Here is a 16,742-nt window from a genome sequence, read left to right as displayed (position 1 = left end):
TGGTCAAGACTATAACAGAGCACATCAGCCACCTCAATGAGAGCCTTATTACTTTCCATTTCTTCTGAGATAGAACATAAAACTAATTATATGAGATGACATTATGGTAATGTCAAAAAATAGCTTCATTAAAATAAAAAGAGAATTATGTGAACATTAAAATTTACAAGTCCTGAAATATTTTGAGAGACTGTATAATACATTAGTCCAAACTAATAGACATTTTAGTCTATGATCAAGGTCAGAAAGGAAGGCAACATGTAGTATTCACCACTCACTGTCCAAATAGGGTTGACTGTAAACAACTAGATACCTCTTTTTTTTTTATCTTTGAGTACCAAAGGTTCCTGTGCTGTTTTTTTTATTTTTATTTTTTATAATGGTTTATTGTCAAATTAGTTTCCATATAACACCCAGTGCTTCTCGCCACAAGTGCCCCCCACCATGACCATCACCCCCTCCCCCCCTCCCCCCCCTTTCAGTCCATGGATCGTCTCCAGTATTCAGTAGTCTCCCTTGATCTGTGTCCCTCACTCTTCCCCACTCTCTTTCCCCCTTCCTCTCCCCATGGTCCCCTGCCAGGTCTCTCCTGTTAGACCTATGAATGCAAACATATGGTAGATACCTCTTTCTTAAGGTTGTTTCACACATTGAAAGATAATGGCTTTTTAGCTGTAGTCGTCAAGACAGTATGGTACTGGCACAAAAACAGACACTCAGATCAATGGAACAGAAGAGAGAACCCACAAATGTATGGCCAACTCTTCTTTGACAAAGCAGGAAAGAGTATCCAACAGAATAAACAGTCTCTTCAGTAAGTGGTGCTGGGAAAACTGGACAGCGACATGCAGGAAAGTGAACCTGGACCACTTTCTTACCATGCACAAAAATAAATTCAAAATGGATGAAAGACCTAAATGTAAGACAGGAAGCCATCAAAATCCTATGGGAGAGAGTGGGCCAACACTTTTTGAATTCAGCCACAGCAACTTCTTACTTGACAAATCTCTGGATGCAAGGGAAACAAAAGCAAAAATAACTATTGGGACCACATCAAGATAAAATCTTCTGCACAGTGAAGGAAACAATCAGCAAAACTAAAAGGCAACTAACAGAATGGGAGAAGATACTTGCAAATGACATAGCAGATAAAAGGTTTGTATCCAAAATCTATACAGAACTTATCAAACTCAACAGCCAAATAACAAATGATCCAGTGAAGAAATGGGCAAAAGACATGAATAGACACTTCTCCAAAGAAGACATCCAGATGGCTGACTGACACATGAAAAAATGCTTCACATCACTGATCATCAGGGAAATACAAATCAAAGCCAGTCTGAGATACCACCTCACACCCATCAGAATGGCTAACATTAACAACTCAGGCAACAACAGATGTTAGTGAGGATGCAGAGAAAGAGGATCACTTTTGCACTGCTGGTGGGGATGCAAACTGGTGTAGCCACTATGGAAAACAGTATGGAGATCCTCAAAAAGTTAAAAATAGAACCACCCTACGACCCAGCAAGGGATACAGGTGTGCTGGTTCGAAGGGGCACGTGCACCCCAGTGTTTATAGCAGTGCTATCAACAATAGCCAAAGTATGGAAAGAGCCCAAATGTCTATCAATAGATGAATGGATAAAGAAGGTGTGCTATACATATAAAATGGAGTATTACTTGACAGTCAAAAACAATGACCCTTGCCATTTGCAGCTATGTGGATGGAACTAGAGGTATTATGCTAAATGAAATAAATCAGAGAAAGACAAATATCATATGACTTCACTGATATGTGAAATTTAAGATACAAAACAGATGGACAGAAGGGAAGAAAAGCAAAAATAATATAAAAACAGGGAGGGGGACAAAAAATCAGAGGCTCTTAAATATAGAGAACAAACTGAGGGTTGCTGGGGGGTGTGGGTGAGGAGCATTAAGGAGGACACTTGTTGGGATGAGCACTGAGTGTTATACATAGGGGACAAATCACTCTTGAAACCATTACTGCACTACATACTAACTAACTTGGATGTACATTAAAAAATTTAAAAATAATTAAAAGTTAAAAATGGTTAAAATGTATTTTATACACAGTATATTATTTTGTTATAATTAAAAAGTTGCAAATAAAAAATAAGGATAATGGCTTTTAAAATTTTTTTAATGTTATTTATTTTTGAGAGAGAGAGAGAGAGAGAGCATGAGCAGGGGAGGGGCAGAGAGAGAGGGAGACACAGAATCTGAAGTAGGCTCCAGGCTCTGAGCTGTCAGCACAGAGCCCAATGCAGGACTCAAACTCCTGAATTGTGAGATCAAGACCTGAGCTGAAGTCGGACACTTAACCGAATGAGCCACGCAGGTGCCCCAATAATGGCTTTTTGAAAAAGCTTAAGATCAATTTTATTGAGGTATAATTTATATAGAATAAAATGCTCTGATGATTATTAGAAGAACATAGTCCAAGAGAAATGGTGTGGTATACCAGCTAGGTTATGAATATGCTTATTCTGGAAGAAAACATTGGTTTAAATGTTGTTTGAAATGCTTACTCATCAAAAGTTCGAAACCCCTTGACTTTACACTGTCAACAAAAATAGGTCAGCATATCTGAGCTCTGGACTTTGGTGGTCTGGAGACAGCCGAAAGAGGAGACTATCGGCATAGCCTTGTAGGAGCTCTAAGTACTATGTGAGAATATCCACATTGCTACCTATAATGGCCTAACCTTGTGCAGTAGAGAGACTATTTGAAGGCATCTAGAGTTAAAATGCAGAAATGCATATCTGCAGTGAGACAGCATTCTCAAAAGAAGCTTTTGGGAGGGAGAAGACGACATTTGAGATAAAGGAATATATACTGACCCATCATCCCTTTCTGTTCAAATCTCTGACATCAGACTTTTATAATTTAAGGATGCTGCTTGTCCTCTGAACCTTTAAACGTATGGGTAAATATGTGTAAATTCCCATTCTTCAAGTGATTTCTTTTCAGTATTACTTAACCTAATCACACCTTCCCAGCTGGTTAGGCACAGCTGGTTCCCTTTGGGCATTCAATCATGTCTTCCATTATGGTTATCCATGAATGTGATGGTCTTCCCTATTAGAACATAAGCTCCCTGACAATAGGAACTTCATAAAACAAAATGCCGTAAAGCAGTGTTATTAAAAGAGGACACAAGCCACAAGGAGGCCAACTCTCCAATACCTTTCTTCATGAGGACTTGTCTGGATCAACATTTCCCCAAAGTGCAATCTGCAATATGTGGTCCTACCAGGTGCTCTGAAAGGAAAAACTCTATTGGCAAATAAATTTGGGAAGTTTCTGTCTCATCCTGAATAGGTCCTTCTCTGGGAATGGGGAGGGTGGAGGGTTGTCACAATTCAAGCTTTTTATAAAGACCCTTGTTTAAATGTGTTACCCAACCAATTTCCAAACTTTCCTAACAACAGAATGTCTCCACTCTCAAAATGACACTGATGGGCACTCCTGTATGAAAATAAATGCCAAGATCTTTTCAAATTTTAACATGTCTATTAAGAAACACCATAAAACTCACTAGTTAGAATCAATTGAGAAAAGCAGAATGCAAAGAAAAGTCTACATTAAAATAACATTTTAAAAATGAAATACAGTATTTAAGTCTATCAAAAGCTGAAATTAAGCTCACAAAATATAATCTCTTGTGAGATATTTGCTATAAAAATAGAGTATTTTGCATATCTGCATATTTTTAAGTAATATGTCATTCAAAGATCCTGGAAATTTTGATTTTAAGTGTATTAACATTCTGTTTATGTAATTTTGACATAATTAACTTGCTCTGTGAAGAACAATCCTCCTAAATAAGGGTAAACTGGCCTCAGTAGTTGTTGAAATCTCTACAAATTCCATGTTAGTGAAGTCTAAAGACCTTATTCAAATAACAGAACTGTTTACATACATGAAGGTTTCTAAGTACTTCTAATTCCAATCTTTAGGCTATGTATGCTTCTGCATATGATTACTATAAATCATACTGTACATTTGGATTTGAAGCCCTTCTCAGATTACTCTGTTATCTCTAAGTCTTCAGGTATGAATTTTCCCATTCACTGGAGTAGGAGACTATCTCAAATAGTACAGGCCTTCACTATAGGTTTAGTAATCCTTGGCTATGAGCATATCTTCTATAGCAGTGGTTCTCAAAAGTGGCCTGGGGTTCTCCGAGGAAACCCCCAAGACCACTCATCTGAGGTCAAAATAATTTTCAAATATTATTCAATGTCTTCACTCTCATTTTTTCATGACTTTATAATGGCATTTTCCAGAGGCTACATGTGTGGCAACATCATTGCTCTAATGGTTAATGAAATGTGTACTTAGAGTTTCTTGTGTCTTAAAAGTTCCTCTGATTTAGTTTCTAATATGGTAAATATCAATAGGGATAGCCAGCAAAAATGAAAATTCTTTTTTTCTTCATAATTTTTAAGAGTGAAAAATTGTTAATGAGGCCAGAACAAATATTCAGAAATATGGTTCTAGAGAAATCATCTCCTGCTTGAACCTAGATTTATAGAGGTTTTCTTTAAGGTTTACTTAATTTTTTCCAATAGAGTTTTGAGTTTGCCCCTGCTTGAGTCCCAAAGGGTTCACAAAAGCTGAACTACCTTTTTTTTTTTTTTTTAAATCAATAGCTCAGTCCTGGATCTCCATATTTGCAGATACTGATAAGCTCAGGATTTCCATTTCCGGTGGGCAACATTTTCCTAGCCTTGTCTGTGGCAGGCAGGGTGGACTATGTTTCCTTCCAGGTGGAGATGGGCAGCGTGCTCCTGGCTCCCAGCTTACTTGCTGGCCATGTCCTGGACAATGAAGGACAATGTGATATTATATATAAAAATCACCCAAACTGGGTTCTTCTTTTGAGCTTCCTGGTCACAACCTGGAAGGCAAAGTGCCACTGACCATACATTAAGTCTGCCTTTCCATTTCTGGGACCTGATGATTTCTTTTTCTTTTGAGGTCAGCCATTTATTATCAAAAGAATATTTTGATATGTCATCCACATATCTGCAACAGGATTTAGCATATGCATAATCCACCACTGTGACCCAGAGGTTGGCACTTTTATGATTTGTTTTAATCATAAAATCATCTTACATTTAAATTTTCTCACACTTTTAAACATTCTAGTACCCTTTTTATTTATTCTATACCATAATTCATTTAACCTGTTCCCTATCATTAGGCATTCAGGTTATTTCTACTATTTGAGTACTATTAACAATATGGTGAGGCCCGGCCTTGTGATAGATCTTACTGAGAATTCATGAGCTCAAAAGAAGAACCTAGTTTGGATGATTTTTATATATAATAGCACATTGTCCTTCAGAAAGGGTGTGGCAATTTATAACTTCCAAAAGCATGTAGGAGAGCCCTGATTCCTTGTGTTGTCACATATACTGGAAATTAGTTGAGATTTCTGCCACATGATAGAAAAATGATGTTTTATCATTTTAAGTTGCATGTGATTAAAAGTGAAATTGAACATCTTTCCTTGTGAAATATTTTCTATTTTGCCCACTTTTGTATTGAGGTTTGCAGTGGTTTTAACGTAGCCCCGCAAAAGAGATGACCATATCCTAACTCCCAAAACCTATGAAAGTGACCTTTTTAGAAATGAGTGTAACTAAACTGAGGACCTTAAAAGGAGATCAGGTTAGAGTATTCAGGTGGGCCCTAAATCCAATGACAATTGTCCTGATAAGACACAAAAGAGAAAAGACTCAGACACAGAGGTGAAGCCATGAGAAAATAGAGCCCCAGAGTATGCAGTCACAAGACAAGGACCATGAAAACTACCAGAAACTGGGAGTGGCAAGGAGGCATCCTCCCCTTTGTAGAAAATGCCAGCCTGGCACATCTTGAACCATGAGAAAATAAGTTTGTTTGTTTTAAGCCACCCAGTGTGGCAGTTTGTTGAGCAGCCACAAGAAAAGAATAAAAGATCTTTCTCTTATTGAATTTTAAGAACAGTTTATATATGAGTTCATTCGTCTTACATGTTGTAAATACTTGTCTCAGATGGCCTCATCTATGGTGTTTTTGTCATGAAAAGTTATTGACTATTTTTATAGTCTGTTCAAAATGTTCTTTTCTCGTGTTTCCTGCCTTGAGTATTTTATCACTTTGTTAAAAGTTTAGTATCTATCAGCTCATGTACCTCTCAAGACTCATCCTTCGCAAATATTTATTTGCATCCCGTCTAATTTGTCTTCCAAATGGACTTTAGAATTGCTTAGCCATTTTCTAAGAAAATTTTCATTAGAAGTTTATCTAGAATTGTATTACATTTGAAAATTAAATTCAGAAGAACTAAGTCTTAAAATAGTCATCTTGTCTGAAAATATATTTTTGTATTTATTCGTCTTCTTTTATGTAACTCAGTGAAGTTTAGACATTCTCTTCTTATTGTGCCAGTTATTTAATGAACAAGATACATACACACATAAATAGAATTTTTTAAAAATGTTATTCCTTTGTGTATTTGTTTACTGGCTTCTCAGAACCATGATATAGACTCTGGCCATGAAGGTTAGTGTCTGTCAGATCCATTCAGTGGGCCAGGAAGTGTGCTCTCTCCCACAGTAAAATATTGGCCTCGGTGGGAAAGAAACTTACCAAGTTCCAGTCATGGAACAGAGTACGTGAAATGCAAGTGTTGAGTCAGGCTCGTTCACAGAGGCTTCAGAAAGGGAAGCTCTGAACCACACTGACAGTGCCAGCTCAAGTTTCTAGACCCTTCTATGTACTGGGCCTACCTCTGGTCAAGTGCTACATGGAGCCACACGGGAGAAGAACTGGCGAGCAGACTCAGAGAGTCTTCCATGGAGCCAGCAAGAGTACAGTATCCTGGATTCCTGTCCTTAATTGGCCACCAGGATGTCGTCACCCTTTGGGGAAACTAGATGCCTGAGGAGCATCAAAACAATCTGTGTTATAAGGCACAGTCACTACAAAACTGTCACACACAATCCCTACTCTTCAGTAAGAGCGAGATATTCTCTTCCACGAAATGATCAAAGATGTCCGGCAGACGAGTCCCCTGGCATTAAACAGAGGCTGCCATATTTGAAAGGGACCATCTGTGGATGTGGCCGTGAGTGACTGCGGTCAGTTCTGTTTCTTTCACTGGGACGTATGAATCATGTGAAAGGAGCCTGAAGAGAAAAAAAGCCAGGAACTGAATTCCTTCCCAGAAGCACATAAATTATTACAAAGGCTCTTGAGGGCTGGGAAAGGCAGAATTCAACAATTCTCCTTATCTCCTCTGGGATTAAAACATGTGCCCAATCATTCATTCAAACATATTTATTAAGCACCTCCCATATGCCAGATACTGGTCTGGGAGCTGAAAATAAGAGATTGAACAAAACACACAAAGGCCCTGACCATATGGAGCTTTCTTTCTAGTGCCAAGACAGATTAAAAAAAAAATACATAATTTCATGTAGTAGTAAGGGTTACAAATAAAAATAAAGCAGGGTAGGAGGCTGGAGCAACACTGTCCCACAGAGCTCTCTGTGATGATGGAGATGTTCTAGATCTGTGCTATCCAATAAAAGCAGGGCAACAATCTAAATACCACACCTGGCTAGTAGCTACCATGTTGGATGGCGTAGGGTTACAGTGTGCAGGAGGGGCTGCTATTCTAAGAGGAGTGGTCCAGGGGAGAGCCTCTGAACAGAGGGAATTTGAATAGAAGCCTGATGAGGGCCAGGGGACAAGCCCCATGCTCCCCAGAGGCTCGGAGCTTTCCAGACACACTGAACAGCAAGAAAAAAGGTGTCACGTGGAGAATGGCAGGGCCCAGGTGACTGAGTAGTCAGAGAAGGGTAACAAGGGAAGTGACCACGGCAGATCATCAGGGGCTTTGAGGCCACAGTAAGGGCTTTGAGTTTTGCTCTAAGTGGGATGGGTTTAAGGTAGGTAATCTGAGAAACTGTAGCTTGATAAAACCCTATTTATGTAAACATTGGAAATGCCTTCTTTTCTTTTATTATATCTTATTCACCTCCCTTTTCACATCTTTTCCAATCTTTGTTCTGACAATAATTATCTGATAATGAATAGGACAATTTTAAAATAAAGACTGACTTTATTAAATGTTTTTAAAGACAGGTTTGAGGAAGGAGGAAGACAGCTGAAGAAAAGTTTCTCAGTATAGAGAAAGCAATCAAGAGGAAAAATCCAATCTGCCAGTGTACCAAGTAGGCGCTTAATAAGGATCTGTGATCAGTCACCCTTCTCCATATCCATTCAGTCTTGCATCAGAGCTACTACAAAATGAGACTGACTAGTTTCCATTTCCTCTACTTGCCCATTCCTGGATTTGGAAGAGAAAGAAATGGACGCAGGCAACATATAACTTAGATAGTCACACCTTGCATATTTCTAAGTTGGCTATGGAGCCAAATACTGGTATCAGGCAATTACTTAAATACAAAGGCAGAACACTAAAGAGTCATGTAACATACACATTATCTCAGGAATAAACACCTGGTAATGCCTAACTAAAAATGAACAGAAACTCCATGACATCCACAAGCAAACTGGTGTCCTAGACATATTAAATGACCTAAATCATTAGACACACAGTGTTCTTGATTATTAGTCAAACACACACCTGGGTTCCAATACTGCTTTTGCCACTTGCTGGCTTTGTGATGTGAGGCAAGTTATTTATGGTCTTCAATCATCATTTACATTATCTGTGAAATGGAAAATAAAAGTCCTGTTCAAAGGATTAAATAAAATAACATCAAACATAACCCTTGGTGCATGGTATGTACTCAGTAAGCACCAGTTTACTTGAAATTAAAGAAGAATAAAAGAATGTCATTATAAATATAATTCACAGTCCCACAGCGATAATGCTGGCAATTTCCCTTTTCTGAAAGGAAGAAATGACCATGAAACATAGATTGGCAGTGCACTTCTCTAGCCAGGAGCCAGGCTGGGGAGTCACGAAGCACAGCGCTCTTACAGAAGAGACTCACTCAAGGTATCATTTACGGCTGTTGCTGAGATACATAACCTAAGGTCTGGCCGCAGGAAAGCTCCAAGAAGAATGTCTGTTTGTCTGCTTGCCTCTTTTGAGCTAGTCAGGCAATGTGATTAGCATACTTGCCGTTTTAATGCAATTTAAAGGCAGAGTCAGATTTACCAACTCTGCCTCATTCATATCACATTGATAACAGAAAAGCACTCTCTCCTGGACTTTAGTTACTTCCCTCGAAGTCAACAAGAAACAGACTCCCCCAGGCTTGCACTATTCTCCCCTTAATTTCTGGAAATGGCATATTTTCTCTTTCTGCTTTGCCCAGATCTTACTTAGTAAATATTTCCTTTTGCAAGCTTACCTAGGGTTCGGCTTAAGCTTCTGCCTTTGTTTACTTCAGCACTGTCTGAGCCATGATTAAACCCCTAGAGCTTTAGCCCCCAGCGATGCTCTACTCATTATTCCCTTTGGTTGTGGCCCGTCCAAGGAAGACACCAGAGACTTCCTTAACGCTTCCTCCAGTGAGCTGTGGCTAAAAGCAGGTGCAGCTCTGAGATCAAAATGTTTTCGTGGTGCAAAGGGTGATCTGCAAAGCCAAAGAATGCAGTGTTCATTGACTCAGGGTCATGTACTGCCCAGGACTCACTCGCTATCTCTCTCTCTCGTTTTTTCCCCCAACTGGTTATTTTTTTTCTTTTTGAAGTTTTTATTGAAATTCCAGTTAGTTAACATACAGTGTAATATTCATCTCAGGTGTACAATTGAGAGATTCAGCACTTACATACATCACCTGGTGCTCATTACAAGGTCCCTCCTTAATCTCTATGACCTATCTAACCATTCCTCACCACTCACTTCCCCTCTGTTACCATCAATTTGGTCTCCATAGTTAAGAGTCTAGGGCTCTCTTGCTATAAGATAATTCTGCATGATCAAGGCAGGCACTGAAGAATGGGTGCCCTCCTTTTTTCCCCAACAAATTCTTTCCCTTTACTGCCACTGGGGAAATGGAGCTGCTCAGTAATTCACACACAACATGTAAATAAATGGCTAAAGAGTGCCTCTCAAGTACTCCTCTCTTCTCTGAGGTGTTTGGCTTTGAACTCCTCAGTCTAAGGAAATGTGTAAATTATGGAATTCCAAGCTCACTAATTGGGTTGATAAGTTAGATATTGGGAAACAAGAGGAATTTCTTGGTTTAAAACCCCTCCAGTGGACTACTGAATATTCTATCTGTATGAGAACAGACCTTGGCCTATAGCAACCATCACAGGGAAGTCAGAATTCATCTATCCATCCCCCCCAGACCACTAGTTTTTTAAAAGAAGAGATTGTGGTGGATGCCTGAGTGGCTTAGCCATTTGAGCATCTGACTCTTGGTTTCGGCTCAGGTTATGATCTCATGATTCAGGAGTTCGAGCCTCATGTCAGGCTCTGTGCTGACACTGTGGAGCCTGTTTGGGATTCTCTCTCTCCCTTGCTCTTTCTGCCCCTCCCTGCTTCACCCTCTCTCTCTCTCTCTCATAATAAAAACACTTTTTAAAAAAAGGTTTTTTAAAAAAGAAGAGATTGTGTTTGGGTTCATCTCATATCCTTAGTCCCCAGGGCAATCCTGGACACCCATTCAACTAACAGCTATTGTCACCTGCTTAGTAGTAGGGTCTGGACTCTACCGAGGCTCTGTGCATACAGAAATTAAAGGCATGGATCCTCACCATCAAGGAATTTCCCATTTAGTGGAGTCCAACCACTAAACAGATAAGTGTCTTAAAATGTGATAAAAGCTATGTGCTGGCACATGTTATTGTGATGATCTGGGATAGAGTGAGATCTAAACTGATTTGGCCAGACAAAAGCTGGCCAAGTCAAGCATTCACAGACCAAGGAATTAGCTTATTAAGGCTGTAGCAGGAGCTCTGTATACACTGAAATAAAAATAAACAAGCATGTCGAGCATGAGAGCCTTTTGCACAATTGTACCTGTGTCAGAAAAAAAATAAGCAAAAGTTAAAACAAAAATGGACTTCCAATGCCTCTGTGACTGTCACCCTGCTGGGGCCAATGGTCAAACTCAACCTTAAGCATGCTTGCTAAAATTGAAATGTTGAGTTTCTTCCTTTAGCTTTTTGGTGTCTTACCTCTCTGACATTGTCATCCACTACAGATTAGCACCAAGAAGGATGGTATAAAAACACTTTCACAACTGACAGGAATACATGATTGACATCTGATGACATACAGTAATGTTTCCTAAAATACACTCCAAGAGATATTAAAAAGCATTCCTCGAAAACAAAGTTTATGGACAATTAAGATGGGAATACACCACCTCCTCAATCTCACCACCTCCTCTGCTCAGCACCTGGTCCAAGCCACCATCTTGTCTCACCCAGACATTCAATGGTCTTCCTGGTTCTACCTTTGACCTTAGAGGCTCTTCTCCACATGGCAATCAGAGAAATCCATTCCAAAGGTAGAGTAGAAAATAATACTCCAGTGCTAAAAGCCATCTAGTGCCTTCTTCTGACTCCTTTTGTCCCTACAGAGAACGACCAATCTCCTCTCTGGTCTCAACTTCTACCAACCCCCCTCCTTACTCCACCCCAATCTACTGTAATATGCCAAACACTCTTCTACCTCAGGGCCTTTGTACTTGCTCTTCTCTCTTGTTAGAATGCTCTTTCCCCTCCCTCATAACTGTTGGCCCTCCCTCTCTTATTTCCTTCTCAAGAACCCTAGACCATCTTATCTAAGACAGTGTCCCTTGTCATCATCACTCTCTGACCCTCTGTAATATTTTTTACCATCTTTCATTATATGAAAAGATATTATATATTTTGACTTGTTTATTATGTAACTATTCCCACAAACTATAAATGCCATGAAAAAAAAGAACTGTTATTTTGTTTTTGGCTAAATTCCCAGCACCTAGAAGAATGCCTAACACTTTCTAACATTATTTGTAAAACAAATACCTGAATGGAACACTAAATTAAACAAAACTGAATCTTTTTACTGTTGTGGCTGATTTTACAGACTTTCTCACGACCTTTGATATGCTTGCTACCCATGCCACATGTGCATCTTTCTTCTGTGAAGGGGAAAAAAACAACATTGCCCAGACTTATCTGGCCCCCAAATATTTCACAGAACAAGCATTCTCAGGGTGAGTGTTGGGATGCCCTCATCAGGAGTGAGATGCCACAGGGGTGAAGACATTTTCCGGGTGCTGCCAACAGGAGAAGGCTCCCTCAAGAAAGGCAGGCCTTCTCATGAATCAATGCAATTGCCACAGTACAGGAGGAGGGGGACCGCCCATGCCTCTCAGTATGATCCCAGAAGAGCCAATCTTGGTCTAATCTTGGGAAGGAAATTATTTAATGTTGCCACTGGGTAGTCAGCTGTTTCTGTCATGGCCAGTACGGTCTGCAGAAAGATGCTCCCTTTGTCTTCTCATCTCCATCAGCAGAACTGAATCTAATCATAACAGTTCTGCAGGCCACTCTCCAAGTGGAAATACATACTGGAAACACTCAAGGTAGAGGGAGGGGGGAAAAGTCTATTTCCTCACTGGAGATGTTTCTTCCTTTGCTCTCTCTCTCAATCTCTATCGCATCAATCACATGCAGTAATTGTAAGTAGTCAGCATTAATGCTATAGTCATGAGGAAATCACATCTGATTCTTTAAGAAAGGTCTAAATAAAAAAGAGAAAGAGTTAGTGAAAGAACTTATCATTCAAAGGACCATTAACAAAAACAACTCCTGAGCCATGGTAGCATTTAATCCAGTCCATATTTTAAGTGCTTGAGCATGCAGAACTAAGGGATAGGAGAGTGGTGGGAGACCAGAGAGAAGAAAGAAGAGCCTGTTCACTCTGAATTCACTCTCTGGTGGGACTCCAACCCCATTATAAAGAGCTGGAATACACACCATGGTGGGACATGCTGTGCATGCAAGGGGCCAGGACAGGAGGAAGACCGAAGGGGTCCATTCCACGAGCTTGCTAGAAGGCAGAAGGGTCCACAGGCTGTGTGGGTTCTACCTTCCACTTGATTCTATTTCAATACAATGCCAGGGTTGTGTGAACCAGATTTTGAAAGACTCGTTATGAAATGACCAGTGACTTGGGCTTTCACAGAGTACCTGTGACCTCTGTGCTTTGAGGACTAGCCCACCATGTCTGCAAGGAAAAACAACAATGATAACAACAAAAAAACAGGACTGTAAGTGGATTATGTTCCTCCTGGCTGAAAACAGTTTTATGTTCTAAATTTATTTTATATATATGTATATATATATTATATATTATATATTTATATTTAAATATATATGTGAGAGCTTCTGGTCCTAATGATTTAAAAGATCCTAAAAGGTTTTCTAAATGTAAGCAGAATCAATAAGGCTTATGTACTCCCTTCATGCCTCTCCCTCAGATGTTTGTTTCCCCACTTGGTGCATAATACAGAAACTGCAATATGGGTAATATTCAACCCCTTGGCATTCATGCTGCATCATCTGTATAGTAATTTCACATACATCTGTAAGCAATTTCACATATATTATCTCTTATGATCTTCATTTCTACTTAGAGTGGATTTCATAGTCGAAGAAATGGATACTGAGTAATGTGCTCAGATGGTCCAGAGTCACAGAAGGCCAGTGTTATGTTATGTTACATTATGTGATGTGATGTGATGTGATGTGATGTGATGTGATGTGATGTGATGTGATGTGATGTTTTCTTTTCTTTTCTTCTATTCTGTTCTATTCTATTCTAGGAGTGCCTGGATGGCTCAGTCGGTTAAGCCTTTGACTTCAGCTCAGGTCATGATCTCACATTCATGGGTTCAAGCCCTGCATGGGGCTCTGTGCTGACAGCTCAGAGCCTGAAGTCTGCTTCCAAGTCTCTATCTCCCTCTCTCTCTGCCCCTCTCCACTCATGCTATGTCTCTGTCTCAAAAATAAATAAAACATTAAAAAAAATTCTATTCTATTCTATGCTATGCTATGCTATGCTATGCTATGCTATTCTATGCTATGCTATAGATGGAGTGTATGACAAGGGTAGAAGGGGGCAGAGGGAGAGAATGAATCTTTAGCAGGCTTCACATTCAGCACAGAGGCCAATGCGGGTCTCAAACCTCAAAACCCTGGATCATGATCTGAGCCAAAATCAAGAGTCAGACACTCAACCAACTGAGCCAACCAGATGCCCCACAGAGGCCAGTGCTAATACTTGTGAAGCCAAACCATGTCTGAATCTTGTTCTCTGTCAGCTTCCCAGTCCTGTGAACTTCAAACACTCATGGTCTTAGCATCTTTCTGGCAGGCAGGCAGGCAACACTGTGCTTGCTTCCCAATGTATTTCATCCTATCCCCAATTCCAGAATTCAGTTTCTAGTTTTTCCATCCAATGCATAGAAGGAGGCAAAAAGAGATCAACAGAGCTCCAGAGCAGCGTCAGGGCCAGTGGGCTGCCAGGCTGCTCACACCCCTGTAGTACACTTCTGCACACCAGCTTTGCAACCTGGTGATCCACCAGCATTGCTACTCTAATCCAAAGGCTCATAGGACTGCCTTTGACTGTCCAATCCCAAATACTATGTCCACAAACCCTAATGCTCCACTGAGTTAGATTAATAGCTCCTTCAGGATCACGCCTGGGCTTGAGAGAACACCATGCCTACTCACTTCACATACAAACACAGTAATTCTACTCAAGTATGTTCTTACACATGCTGCACTGCCATGGACATTCATGCCCCAACTTCCTGCAGGAGCAGAGGGAGTCTCCCAGTGGAACTGTATGCCCTTGATTTCTCCATCTACTGCTGTCCCACCTCCTCTGCCCCTGGCTGGCTCTTCCACCTGTGTTGACATGCTCTCACAGCTTCTCTCCTGTTGAGCAGCATTCTCTGCTGAAAGATCTCAAGAAAAACAACAACAACAACAACACATCCTTTTGGGGCATGCAGGTTAGAAAATATTTCACTATTTGGTAGACATACTATTTACAGTTGCTAGGTAATTCAAAATACTATGGGTAGTTCCCTTGAAGAATAATTGGTAACAAAATGTAACCTCTGTTATTCTTTTTGTTGTGTGTGTGTCTTTGAGAGAAAGACAAGGGAGTGGAAGAGAGAGATCTTAAGCAGGCTTCACACCAGCAGGGTGCCCCACTTGGGGCTTGATCTCAGGACTATGAGATCATGCATGACCTGAGCCAAAATCAAGAGTCAGACACATAACCAACCAACTGGGCAACCCAGGAGTCCCACCTCTAATTGTTATTTTATTTTTATGGAAAATCAGAGTGACTTAACATCCTATCTTGAAATATCTTTTCTAGATACAAAACATTGTATTAGTTTCCTTAATATTAGATAGAGAAAATCCTAAGAACCCCATAAAAAAGCAATTAAAATGAACCACTAAGTCCAGAAGTTTATTAATTTCTTAGAGCTAATCATTTTGCCTCTAAAGTCAACAGGTCAATGATGAAAACAAGAAACCAACACAAGCAAATTGGTCATTAGTTAGTCAACCTCTTCTTTTTCTACACAGTACCAGATTACCAAATCTTTTATTTTTTTAACTGTAATTAAGCAAATAAACAAGTTGTCTCTATTTGCTTTAGGATGGAAAACCAAACTCACATTCCCCCCCCCCCATTTGATTCCTAGGTCAAGTTGTAACATACAATTTAAAGCTTCAGCTTGAAATCAAAATATGGCCTTTTATGCCCTAAAAGGTTAAATGGTTTTAAGTTTATCCAATGCAAAGAAACCTTTTTTCCTCTACAGGATATAGATATATCATTTTTTTCCAGAGAAGAAAGGTATTTTCTCCTGTAATATGGCAAAGAACAAGATTTCAAGAACACTTGTGCTTAAAAATTTTATGGTAAGAATATAGAAATTAAAACATGTCTTTAGAGCAAATTCTGCAAACATTGCCCACGTCTCTAATTCCTGATGAGCTTAGTGTCAGGACACACTTGGTTCTCATATTCCTGACAGGGTCGTTCTGTGTGACTCTCCCAAGTTCCTTTGCCCTAATCCCTCTCTTTATGTTCTTTATACGTACACAGAGGACCTCACTCTCACGTTATCTGTTTTTATCGGCCACATCATAGAACAGAAGTTAACTGGTGATTTTCATATGATTGTTTGATTTCATGACTTTGTTATTAATTTTTAAAATACAAGAATTTTTTAAAAAAATGTTATCCTAATACTTTTAAAAGATCTTTAAGTTGCTTTCACATCATATGATCTTTTGTTGGTTCTCTACCCTCTGTTGATCATGGGTCACTGACTATTAAAAAAAAGGTTTTTTATGTTCAGTGTAGACAAATAAAAAAACTATCCTGAAAAATAAATATATTCAACATTTGCCTCCTGTGTTTTATACACTAAATGCGAGTGACCTTTTCTTAAAAATGTGGGGGGTTTTTTTTTGCATACTTACGTGTAATGTAAAGTTTAAGGGGATCTGTAGATATTTTCTGCTTTTCGAGAATTAAGTATTATTTTTAAATGGCTAATCTTAACAAAACACTGTAAAAATTAATTCTTTTGAGTAAAGTGTTTCCTTTACAGATCTTCGAATACTCCTCACATATTTTGTGTAATCAATTCTTAACTGCCAAACATTGTATCGAATGAAAATGTAACTGCAGACCGAAAGCT

At 39.4% G+C, this 16,742-nt stretch overlaps 1 protein-coding gene across 1 annotated transcript in view; it reads right to left on the bottom strand.

Moving 5' to 3' along the window:
* Positions 1-16,742, bottom strand: part of SV2C (synaptic vesicle glycoprotein 2C) — a 214,759-nt gene that overhangs the window by 166,122 nt on the left and 31,895 nt on the right. The window lies entirely within an intron of this gene.

Source organism: Suricata suricatta, chromosome 6 (assembly GCF_006229205.1).
Source record: "Suricata suricatta isolate VVHF042 chromosome 6, meerkat_22Aug2017_6uvM2_HiC, whole genome shotgun sequence".
In the NCBI taxonomy this organism is placed as follows: domain Eukaryota; kingdom Metazoa; phylum Chordata; class Mammalia; order Carnivora; family Herpestidae; genus Suricata; species Suricata suricatta.
Note: the sequence above shows the minus strand (reverse complement) of the source record. Positions and strands in the feature narration are given on the sequence as shown.